This window comes from Protobothrops mucrosquamatus, unplaced genomic scaffold, assembly GCF_001527695.2.
Source record: "Protobothrops mucrosquamatus isolate PMUCROS unplaced genomic scaffold, P.Mucros_1.0 scaffold3384, whole genome shotgun sequence".
Lineage (NCBI taxonomy): Eukaryota > Metazoa > Chordata > Lepidosauria > Squamata > Viperidae > Protobothrops > Protobothrops mucrosquamatus.
Window position 1 is genome coordinate 64,513 of NW_015389366.1, and position 13,047 is coordinate 77,559.

A 13,047-nucleotide genomic window follows, 5' to 3' on the forward strand; every position below is an offset into this window, starting at 1 on the left:
CAGAGAAGAGCAACAAAGATGATTAGGGGACTGGAGGCTAAAACATATAAGGAACGGTTGCTGGAATTGGGTATGTCTAGTTTAATGAAGAGAAGGACGAGGGGGGACATGATAGCAGTGTTCCAATATCTCAGGGGCTGCCCCAAAGAAGAGGGAGTCAAGCTATTCTCCAAAGCGCCTGAAGGCAGGACAAGAAGCAGCGGATGGAAACTAATCAAGGAGAGAAGCAATCTAGAACTAAGGAGAAACTTCCTGACAGTGAGAACAATTAACCAGTGGAACAACCTGCCTCCAGAAGCGGTGAATGCTCCAACACTGGAAGTTTTTAAGAAGAGACTGGACAGCCATTTGTCTGAAATGGTATAGGGTTGCCTGCCTGAGCAGGGGGTTGGACTAGATGACCTCCAAGGTCCCTTCCAACTTTATCATCATCATCATTATTATTATTATTATTATTATTATTATTATTATTATTATTATTATTATTATTATTATTATTATTATTATTATTATTATTATTATGACTGGGAATCTCCATAGACCTTTCTAGACATGTAACCTCAGACTATAGTGTAGATGACAAAGTCTTAAAACTGAATTCATAGCAGCAACAGAAGGGGGGGGGGGAACTGGTGGAAACATGCCCATCCAGCGTTTATCAGTGCAATCAATAAAACAATGTTAAGTGACAGCCTGGAAAACAGTCTAAAATGAATTTCCTGTATGTGCTGTCAACTATTTTGATAGACTGACCTCAGGGGTATTTGCAGGGGTGGGGTTAAAAAGTCAAGGAATTGGCACGGATTCTGTATACAGCCCTTTTTTTTTAAAACCCATATTGCAACATGCAGGCAGTCCTCACCTTATGCCCACAACAAAGCCCAACATTTTCATTGCCAAGCGAGATAACTGTTAAGTCAATTGTGCCCCGTTTTACAACCTTTCTCGCCACAGTGAACGATTGCAGTCATTAAGCTTGTAATACAGCTGTTAAGCGAATCTGGATTCCCCACTGAGTTTGCGGGTTAGAAGGTGGCAAAAGGGGATCACCTGATCCATGGGGACACTGTAACTGTCATAAGTACATGCCAGTGGCCGAGCCGCTGAATTTTGATCACATGACTATGGGGATGCTACAACAGTCGTAAGTCTGAAAAACGGTAGTCACTTTTTAAACTTTGAACGGTCACTAAATGAATGCTTGGAAGTTGAGGACTACCACCTGTTTCTAAAAAATGGGGGGGTGCCTTGTGGTGTTGCATTCCCACAATTTCGATCACGCGATCATGGGGATGCTATAGCGGTCATAAATCAAGTGCCATTGTAACTTTGAACGGTCACTAAATGAACTATTGTAAGTTGAGGACTCTCTGAAGAGTAAAAAAAAAATCTGTTCCATGTCTGATCAGCCATTTCATCCAAAACTCTTTTATTCAAATAAGTGTTGATTCTAAGCAGCCATATGAATAGATTTTACCTGTCCCCCAACGGGGTCCTTCAGGTCTTGCAATGGAACCCCCATCGCCGTTCTGAGTTCCTCCATCTTGCTGTTCTTACGAAGAGAAGGATGAGGAGTGACATGATAGCAGTCATCCAATGTTTGAGGGGTGTCACAGAGAAGAGGGGGACAACCTATTACCCAAAGCACCAGAAGGCAGGACAGGAAGCAACAGATGGAAACTAATCAAGGAGAGAAGTAACCTAGGAGAAATTTGGAACAATTAACCAGTGGAACAACTTGCCACCAGAAGCTGTGGGTGCTCCATAACTGGAGGATTTTTAAGAAGAGATTGGACAGCCATTTGTCTGAAATGGTGTAGGGTCTCCTGCTTTGGACTAGAACAGGGCTTTTCAACCAGTGGTACGGGTACCACCTGTGGTACATTGGCACCTTGGCAGATGGTATGTGACCATCCTAGAAAAGTGGTAGCGGGGGAGGAGAATGAGCTGAACCAGTGGCAGCACCGCACAAGCCTGAGCAAGAGATGGCTGGAGCTGCAGGGCTGTCAGGGCTCAGCGGAAGCGCCAGGATCAGTGCCGCTTTCAAGCTGATCGGCGCTTCTTCTGGGCTGTCAGGGCTCAGTGGAAGCGCCAGGATCAGCACCAGGCTCCAGCTGGAGCTCAGCGCTGATCCTGGTGCTTCTGCTGAGCCCAGAAGAAGCGCCAATCAGCTGGAATGTTGCAGCATCTCCAGGGTCTTGTGATTTACATTCAGATGCTCGGCAACTGTTTCATATTTATGACGGTCACAGTGTCCCAGGGTCATGTGAAGTGACCAAAACCTGCTGCAACCACCCAGCAGACGGGGGGAATAAAAACCAAACACCCCCCACCCCACCCCCCCGCCAATCCTCAACAGAAATGCTCACAACAATGGAAACCTCGGACAGGAGGAAGAGCGTGGCCGGGCGGGCAGTCAGGTGTCTTCCTCAGCTGTGGCTTGGGGGGCACTTTTTTCAGTGCCATTGTAACTTCGAACAGTCATTAAGCGAACTGTTGTAAGCCGAGGACTACCTGTACTTTATCACTTTTTTCCTTTTTTTTTGGTCAAGTTTTTGACACCTTGCTAGGCGACTGGTGGTACTTGGATATTGCCGTATCCTAAAAGTGGTACAATGGGTGAAAAGTTTGAAAAGCCCTGGTATAAACAACCCGGGCAATTACTAAACAGGAATCCATATTTTAATTGCTATTTTTTATATTTCTATTTTATTATACATTCGAATGCTTGACAACTGACTCATATTTATGACCGTTGCTTGTCGGAAGGTCGCAAAAAGGAAGTCACGTGACCCCGGGACACGGTCGTAAGTATGAACCAGTTGCCAAGCATCTGAATTTTGATCACGTGATCATGGGGAACGCTGCGACGGTCTCAAAACGGTCCTAAGTCCCTTTTTTTCGGTGCCGTTGTAACTTTGAACGGTCACTAAACGAACTGTTGTAACTCGAGGACTTCCCGTAGTCTCGTTTTACAGATTTGAGGGATTTCCCCCCTCCCCCCTCATTTCTTAAACTATGCTTACAAAAACCAGTAAAGTCCTAGGGTCTTAACCCACGTTAAAATTCCAAATTTGGACTCCCCCCCCCTTTCCTTTGTAGTTCCTCTCTTCTGTTCCCAGCTCTCTTGTTTCATCCAGAGCCCTACTTTTTCTTTAATTTTTAATTTTATTTTTTTTAAATAAAAAATATGTTTGTTATTATTTTCAATTAGAGAATGTGTAGGAAGTTTGCTATCAATCCCAAACGGGTCTGCATTTCATTTTGATCAGGAAAGATTAAAATGCTTGAATTCACATTGACATCCGCTTCGCATTACAGAGATATAAACGCAGAGGGGAGGGGGCCGGGAAGGGTGGGGGGGGAGGGCACGCATGGGCGAAGACTGATTTAAAGCGACAGCCAGCCAACCGAACGGTTGGTGGGGGGGGAAGCAAGAGAAGAGGCAGACTGTGCATTTGTGTGTTGCATTTTAAACAACAACTTCAGGCTCTTATAGGCCGTAAAATCCGCCAGTCCCGGTCCTCTCGATTCTTGCTGCCAACGTAAACCGTTTCCCTTTGAAAAGGATCTTCGCCTTAATTATGTTTGCAAAATATGCTTATCATCCTTGCAAGCCTTTTATGGTTAGTTGTATTTTGTTTTGTTTCGTTTGATTTTGGGCTGGCTGTATTTTGGGGAATTTATTCCCCCCCCGCCCCGCAGTTGCTTGTTGGAACAACTGCACAGACATTGAGAAATATTATACAGTTGGTCCTCGACGTACAACTTAGTGACCGTTCAAAATTACAAGGTCACTTAAAAAAAGTGACTTAGGACCATTTTTCACACTTACGACCGTAGCAGCGTCCCCGTGGTCACGTGATTGAAATTCAGACGCTTGGCGACTGACTCGTATTTATGACGGTGTCCGTGTCCCAGAGCCATGCGATCCCCTTTTTTAAAAAAAAAAAAATTTTTTTTAATTGATTTTCTAGTTTTACATTTAAATATTTAAAAAGCAACATGGCAGTTGAATTAATCGATAATTCAGTAACATACAAATATCTTTAGTACAAGTCTCAAACTACTACATTAAATATTGTCTCTCTTTTCCCCTTAGTGTTTACTGTCTCATGTTTAAACTAACACAATTCTGATTATATCAATTAAATAAAATTAACTTTCTTACATTTATCAATAATGTTTAGTTTATACATATCCTGGTTATTTTAACATTCAATCTTTATAGACTATCAATGTCCTAATTAGCTTTTTCCCAATTTTTAGTTTCCCATTAATATTTAAATTTAACATTTAATATTTATAATTTCCAAGTTTTAAATAACCACAGTTCCCTTTATCCCAATTCATCATAAAATCTAATGTTCAGGATATACATCTTATCTATTTAAATATATTCTATTTCTCACCATCTTACATCAACTCATTAATAATACAGTATAACATTCTTATTTTCTATTGATTTCCAAATGTCTTAAATTTAGTAACCAAAATTTCTCTTATTTCAACATTAAATACTTCCTCACTTTTTCTCTTGATGTCTACTATCTCATATTTAAGCTAATAATTTTTATTATAGCTGTCCTTCTGCGACCTTCTGACAACCAAAGTCAATGGGGGAAAGCCAGATTCACTTAACGACCGTCTTACCAATCTAACAATGGCAGTGATTCGCTTAACAAATGTGACAAAAAAGGTCAAGAGGGAAGCCAGATTCACTTAACAACTGTGTGACTAACTTAACAATCTCAGTGATTCACTTAACAACTGTAGGAAGAAAGGTCGTAAAACGGGGCAAAACTCACTTATTGTTTCACTTAACAACCTAAATTTTGGGCTCAATAGTGGTCATAACTTGAGGACCATTTGAATATGCAAGGCACTGGGAACCGAGATCAAGTAGTCCTTGACTTATGACTGGTTTGCATAGCGACCATTCAAAGTTGCCACCTATCTCAAAAAGGGCACTTAGGATCTGGATTCAAATTCTGATCGCTTTTTAATGATGGTTTGCCAAAAATCATCATTTGTTTCTGGTTTTCGGTAAAACCTCACCATAGTTATTAACAATGGATTCGCTTTACAACTATGGTGTTTGCTTAAGGACTGTAGGTAGTCCTTGACTTACGACCAGAACTGAGGCCAAAATTTCTGTTTGCTAAGTGAGACATTTGTTAAGTTGCCCCATTTTATGACCTTTCTTGCCACAGCTGTTAGGTGAACCACTGCAGTCGTTAAATTAGTCGCACGGTTGTTAAGTGAATTCCCCATGGACTTTGCTTGTCCACAGGTTGCAGAAGGCGATCACATGAACCCAAGACTCTGCAACCGTCATAAATATGAGCCCCTGAATTTTGATCGTGTGACCCTGGGAGAGGCTGTTGTCCGTGTGAAAAACAGTTGTGAGTCACTTTCCGCAGTGCCGTCGTTATTTTGAACGGTCACTAAGTGAACTGTTGTAAGTCGAGGACTACCTGTATAGCATTCACACTTATGACTACTGTGTTCGCTTAACGACCGCTTGCGAAAAAGTAATAAAATACAAACGTTTTGACTTACAGGCTTCATTACGGTCGTAACTCAAGGATTACCTGTCCTGTTTTTAGTAAGGCTGCCTGCCATACAGCCAGGCAAGGGGGGAATGTTTGAGTAGCTACGGCCTTTGTAGGACTCAGGGCTTTTCAACCAGTGGTACGGGTACCACCTGTGGTACATTGGCACCTGGCAGGTGGTACGCGACCATCCTAGAAAAGTGGTAGCGGGGGAGGGGAATGGGCTGAACCGGTGGCAGCACCGCACAAGCCTGAGCGAGAGACGGCTGGAGCTGCAGGGCTGTCAGGGCTCAGCGGAAGCGCCAGGATCAGTGCCAGGCTCCAGCTGGAGCTCGGTGCTGATCCTGGCGCTTCTGCTGAGCCCAGAAGAAGCGCCGATCAGCTGGAATGTTGCAGCATCTCCAGGGTCTTGTGATTTACATTCAGATGCTTGGCAACTGATTCATATTTATGAACGTCTCACAGTGTCCCAGGGTCATGTGAAGTGACCAAAACCTGCTGCAACCACCCAGCAGACGGGGGGAATAAAAACCAAACACACCCCACCCCACCCCCGCTGCCAATCCTCAACAGAAATGCTCACAACAATGAAAACCTCGGACAGGAGGAAGAGCACGGCCGGGCGGGCAGGCAGGTGTCTTCCTCGGCTGTGGCTTGGGGGGGGCACTTTTTTCAGTGCCATTGTAACTTCGAACAGTCACTAAGCGAACTGTTGTAAGTCGAGGACTACCTGTACTACTCACCTTTTTTTCTTTTCTTTTTTTTTTTGGTCAAGTTTTTGACACCTTGCTAGGCGGCTGGTGGTACTCGGATGTTGCCATATCCTAAAAGTGGTACAATGGGTGAAAAGGTTGAAAAGGCCTGCTCTATAGTGACCTTAGAGGGAGACTGTTGGGGGCCAAGGTGCTGACTCTGTAAAACCGCTCAGAGAGGGCTGTAAAAAGCACCCTGAAGTAGTATATAAGTCTAAGTGCTACTGCTACATATGTAGATAACCCCACCCCCAATGTTACAACATAGAATAAAAGTTGGAAGAGACCTTGGAGATGTTCTAGTCTCTTTGGGTTCCCCAATCTTTGGGGTTTGGTGGCCCAGAGCAGGGGGAGGGGAAAAATAAGGGATGCTTTTGCCGGGGGGGGGGAGGGTGTACGCGTGTGCGCATGCGAACACCCATTGCTCGTGCGAGTGGGATCATGAACGCCCACGACATTCACACAAGTGGATCTGCGGACATTCACGGTGGTGCTGCCTGAGTGGGGCTGTGTGCACACCGGCTTGTCACTCAAGGGGTTGGGGGCCCCTGTTCTAGTCTACCCCTCCTGCTCAGGCAGGAGACCCTATACCAGGGGTAGGCGACCTTGGCCCTTTTATGACTCGTGGACTTCAACTCCCAGAATTCCTGAGCCAGCATGGCTCAGTATGGAAACCTCTCCCTTTCTCCTCAGCATGGCTGGCTCAGGAATTCTGGGAGTTGAAGTCCACGAGTCATAAAAGAGCCAAGGTTGCCTACCCCTGGTCTAGGCCAACCCCCTGCTCAGGTAGGAAACCCTATACCAGGGGTAGGCGACCTTGGCCCTTTTATGACTCGTGGACTTCAACTCCCAGAATTCCTGAGCCAGCATGACTCAGCTTGGAAAGCTGTCCTTTTCTCCTCAGCATGGCCGGCTCAGGAATTCTGGGTGTTGAAGTCCACGAGTCATAAAAGAGCCAAGGTTGCCTACCCCTGATCTAGGCCATTCCAGACAAATGACTGTCCAGTCTCTTCTTAAAAGCCGCCCGTTTGTGTCACACAACCTGCTTGTGAAGCAAGAGCCCTTTTCAGATCCCAGCCAGCCAGTGACTCAGAACTCAATCAATTAAGACAAAACATTTTAATCAGCTAAAAGGGTTTTTCTTAAAGGGGCGTGGATGTAATTGATTTGAAATCACCCTGGGTGACTTTTACAAACCAAAGAAGCCTGGATTTCCTTTGATTATCCTGGCTCTTTGGCTACACCGAACACCCTGCTCAGAAAAAACATATTTTCGTGTTTGTATCCTTGAATTTATTTCTCGCATTTACCGCCTGCATTTTTTCAAAGAAAAGAGCGGAAGGATTTTTGAACGGCGTTTCTCACCACATACAGGTAGTCCTCGACTTGCGACCACAATGGAGCCCAAAATTTTTGTTGCTAAGTGAGACATTGGTTAAGTGAGTTTTGCCCCGTTTTACGACCTTTCTGTTAAGTGAATCACTGTAGTTAAGTTAGTAACACTGTTATTAAGTGAATCTGTCTTCCCCATTGACTTTGCTTGTCAGATGGTCGCAAAAGGAGAACAAAGGACCCCGGAACATTGCGACCGTCATAAATACGAGTCAGTTGCCAAGTGACTGAATTTTGACCACATGACCATAGGGGATGCCTCAATGTGCGTGAGATAAATGGTCACAAGCCACTTTTTTCAGTGCCGTTGTAACTTTGAATGGCCACTAAACGAATCGGTCCGTTTCCAAGCACCCCATTTGCAGGCAGACAGAGCTTCCAGTCTCCCCAAGGTCACCAATCTGGGTAAAAATGTGTTCCAGTGGTGGTGGAAAGGAGTTGGCGGGGGGGGGGGGAGACAGGAGATAGGCACCGCAGACATTTTTCCCGCCAAAAATGAAAGTTTTGGGGGTTCGGGATCTCATGCGAGTTCAGGCAGCCATTCTCTGCAAAAGGAAGCATTGCTGGAATTGGGTATGTCTAGTTTAATGAAGAGAAGGACGAGGGGGGACATGATAGCAGCGTTGCAATATCTCAGGGGCTGCCCCAAAGAAGAGGGAGTCAAGCTATTCTCCAAGGCGCCTGAAGGCAGGACAAGAAGCAATGGATGGAAACTCATCAAGGAGAGAAGCAACCTAGATCTAAGGAGGAATTACCTGGCAGTGAGAACAATTAACCAGTGGAACTGCTTGCCTCCAGAAGTTGTGGGTGCTCCATCACTGGAAGTTTTTAAGAAGAAACTGGACAACTATTTGTCCGAAATGGTATAGGGTTTCCTGCCTGAGCAGGGGGTTGGACTAGAAGACCTCTAAGGTCCCTTCTGTCTCTGTTATTCTCTTATCCAGAAAGAAGAGGGAGTCAAGCTGTTCTCCAAAGTGCCTGAAGGCAGGACAAGAAGCAACGGATGGAAACTCATCAAGGAGAGAAGCAACTTGGAACTGAGGAGAAATTTCCTGACAGTTAGAAAAATTAACCAGTGGAACAACCTGCCTCCAGAAGCGGTGAATGCTCCAACACTGGAAGTTTTTAAGAAGAGACTGGACAGCCATTTGTCTGAAATGGTATAGGGTTTCCTGCCTATCCACCTCTTCCTCTTTTTTTAATTCCCTTTTCTTCCTAGCCTTTTCTCTGTAACATAAATCGCTGTACAAACTCAGGCCCAGCAATTTATGATCGGGGCGCCCTCTTCTGGCCGAGCCTGTTAAGTCATTTTTAAACTTGAACGAGTGAGGAATAATCCACGCTATTATTATTGCTGTTGTTGTTTATGGTATTCGTTAAATTTATTTGCCCCCTATCTCGCTGTGGGGGTCACCCAACGCAGCTTCCAATAATAAAAACGGAGAAATGAAAGGAAGTGTAAGCATAACACTAGTAAAACAGTAAAATGCAAGCATTATTAGAGCACTTGTAGTGTTTACAAATAGCCTACAAAGATCAGTGTTAACAGAATAAACCAGGGGTCTTCAAACTTGGCCCTTTTATGACTTGTGGGCTTCAACCCCCAGAATTCCTCAGCCAGCTGGCTGAGGAATTCTGGGAGTTGAAGTTCACAAGTCATAAAAGGGCCAAGTTTGAAGACCCCTGGAATAAACAAATACAGGTTGTCCTGTAGAGACAGGTGTATCATTTGAGGCCCTACCAGATAGTCCTGACAAGAATGGTTTGGATTACAGGTAATCCTCAATTTACAATCAGTCATTTAGCAAGGGGTTGAAGTTATGAGATACCCCTTCAAAAGCTACTTACGACACAGTTTCAAAATTCTGACCATGATAAAACAACCGATTCGCTAATCAACTGTAGCAAGAAAGTTTGCAAAATGGGGCAAAAACTCACAACTAGATTAAATTAGATTAGATTAGATTAGATTAGATTAGATTACCTTCATTGTCATTTTTTCCTGCGGGCACAACGGCACACATTAAAAATGAAATTGAGTTGCTTGCTCTCAAAGTGTACACATATGTAACACATATTTAAAAACATACTGTATACAACATATTATAGACCTACACCCTTACATATAAGTAACGTATAAATATTAATCACTGTCCATCTTGAATACATAATGAAAGGAGAAAGCTTTAGAGTTCACAAGGTTAATACCGTATGGAACAAAACCGGTTAATACCGTATGGAAGACTGCTATCATGTCCCCCCTCATCCTTCTCTCCATTAAATTAGACCAGGGGTAGGCAACCTTGGCTCTTTTATGACTCGTGGACTTCAACTCCCAGAATTCCTGAGCCAGCCATGCTGAGGGGAAAGGGAGAGGTTTCCAAGCTGAGCCATGTTGGCTCAGGAATTCTGGGAGTTGAAGTCCACGAGTCATGAAGGGAGCTATAGTTCCCCCATGCTGGCTCAGGAATTATGGTAGTTGAAGTCCACGAGTCATAAAACAGCCACGGTTGCCTACCCCTGAACTAGACATACCAATTCCAGCAGCCGCTCCTTATATGTTTCAGCCTGAAACACTGCAACGGTTGTCAACGTGAAAAATGGCCACGTTTTTCATTGCTCTTGTAACTTCAACAATCCCTAAATGAAAAGTTGTAAGTCAAGGACTGCATGTAAGTTGAGGCCTGGGACATCCTCCCCTTATGAAAAGGAATCCATTTCTGCAATTGTATGATCTGTTCCTTGATCCGCCAAAAGACTTGGCAGCCACTGGTTCCATCATCCATCAGGATGGAATTATAGAATCATGGAATGATAAGGCTGGAAGGGACCTTGCAGGTCTTCAACCCTCTGCCCAACGGCATAAATACATACATACATACTTACTTACTTATTTGTTTGTTTATTTATTTATTTAGTATCCTGCCTTTATTATTTTTATAAATAACTCAAGGTGGCAAACATATCCAACATACCTTCCTCCTCCTGTTTTCCCTGTCTCCCTCATAACAACCTTGTGAGGTGGGCTGGGCTGAGAGAGAGGGATTGGCCCAAGGTCATCCAGCTGGCTTTCATGCCTAAAGCGGGACTAGAACTCACTGTCTCCTGGTGATTGGCCCAAAGTCACCCAGCTGGCTTTCATGGCTAAGGCGGGACTAGAACTCACTGTCTCCTGGTGATTGGTCCAAAGTCACCCAGCTGGCTTTCATGGCTAAGGCGGGACTAGAACTCACTGTCTCCTGGTGATTGGCCCAAAGTCACCCAGCTGGCTTTCATGGCTAAGGCGGGACTAGAACTCACTGTCTCCTGGTGATTGGTCCAAAGTCACACAGCTCGCTTTCACGCTTAAGGTGGGACTAGAACTCACTGTCTCCTGGTGATTGGCCCAAAGCCCCCCAGCTAGCTTTCAGGCTTAAGGTGGGACTAGAACTCATCATCTCCCGGTGATTGGCCCAAAGACACCCAGCTGGCTTTCATGCCTAAGGCTGGACTAGAACTCACTGTCTCCTGGTGATTGGTCCAAAGTCACACAGCTGGCTTTCACGCTTAAGGCGGGACTAGAACTCACCGTCTCTCGGTGATTGGCCCAAAGTCACCCAGCTAGCTTTCACGCCTAAGGCCGGACTAGAACTCACCGTCTCCCGCTTTCTAGCCTGGTGCCTAAACCACTGACTAGACCAAACTGGAATACTTTGATGGGCAGTCAATGCCGTTTTCTCCTTTGGGCATATAGGTGATGTGGGTTATCAGTGATTTTTGAACACCTGCCTCACCTGTTTGAACGGAGGTTTTGTTTTTTGTTTTTTTCACAAAAGATGCTTCATTGGGGTAATCCACCCGTTTGCCACCGTTTCAAGGACGGTCTCCAAGAACAGGGCTTTTCCAGTCTTGAACCCATTTGCAAAGGGTTAATGGTCTTGGTGGGCCTGGGCTGAGGAAAAGAAAAGGCAGGCATGGCTAGCAGGACGCCTGGCCTTATGGACAGCAGACAGCCTTTTGTCCGGATGCTGCTGTCTGACGCCTCCCGTCTCCCGAACAAAGAAAATCTGGGTTGATCCACCCAGGGGAGACCCCAATTAGAGGCGTCTGCGCTGGTGTTTTTCACTTATCTGAGATTTCCCCCCCCTTCCTCGGGGCTGTTGTCTCCCAATTAACGGCCCTGCACACTCAAGAACAGAGGTCGTTGTCTGGGGCCCTTTAACAGAGATCACGGCACAATGCATGGATGTATCCAGGGGTGTTTACAGGAGACCATAGGGGGGGCGGGCTATTGGGGTGGAGCCCGACACGTTTGGGGTGAGCTCCCCCAACTGGAAGTGACTTTATTCTGCTGATCTGGGTCTTCTGTGGGTCTTCTAATTAAAGGGTATCAAAAGATACAGGTCATTTCCCTCCCCCCCCCCAAACTTTATTCAAAGGTAGCCTTTCACACCACCACGTTCCTTCCAGGTGTGCCAAATTTGAAGTCTCAGAATTCTAACTTGGCCATGAACGCTTGGGATTCTGGGAGTTGAAGTCCAATCCGTTGGGAAAATGTCTCTGGAGATTCTCGATCATCCGATCAATCAATCAATCAGAGTAGAACTAGAAGGGACCTTAGAGGACTTCTAGTCCAGCCCCCTGCTCAAGCAGGAGACCCTATACAATTTGACACAAGTGGCTGTCCAGGGTCTTCTCGTAAATCTCCACAGTGTCTCAAAGCAAGCAGTTCCACTGGTTAATTGTCCTCACTGTTAGGAAGGTTCTCCTTAATTCCAGGTCGTTTCTCTCTTTGATTAATTTTCATCCATATTTTTTTTTAATCTTGCCTTCCGGTGCTTTGGAAAAATAAGTTGACCCCCTCTTCTTTGTGACAGCCCCTCAAATATTGGAATACTGATATCCTGTTCCCCCCCCCCCCCAGTTCTTTTTTTCTCTAGACTGGCCATACCCAATTCCTGCAACCGTTCTTCATATGTTTTAATCTCCGGGCTTTTAATCATCTTAGTTGCTTTTCTCTGAACTTTTTCCAAAATCTCAACCTCTTTTTTGTAATGTGATGACCAAAATTGGATGCTGTATTCCAGGTGTGGCCTTACTAAGGCTTTATAAAGCAGTACTAATACTGCTACTACTACTACTACTACTACTACTACTACTACTACTACTACTACTACTACTAATAATAATAATAATAATAATAATAATAATAATAATAAAGTTGGAAGGGACCTTGGAGGGCATCTAGTCCAACTCCCTGCTCAGGCAGGAAACTCTATACCAGAAAGCAGAAAGATGAATTCCACTGTCCTTTAGAACGTAATTTCTCAATCCTGCCAGTTTTCCCGATATATGGACTTCAACTCCCA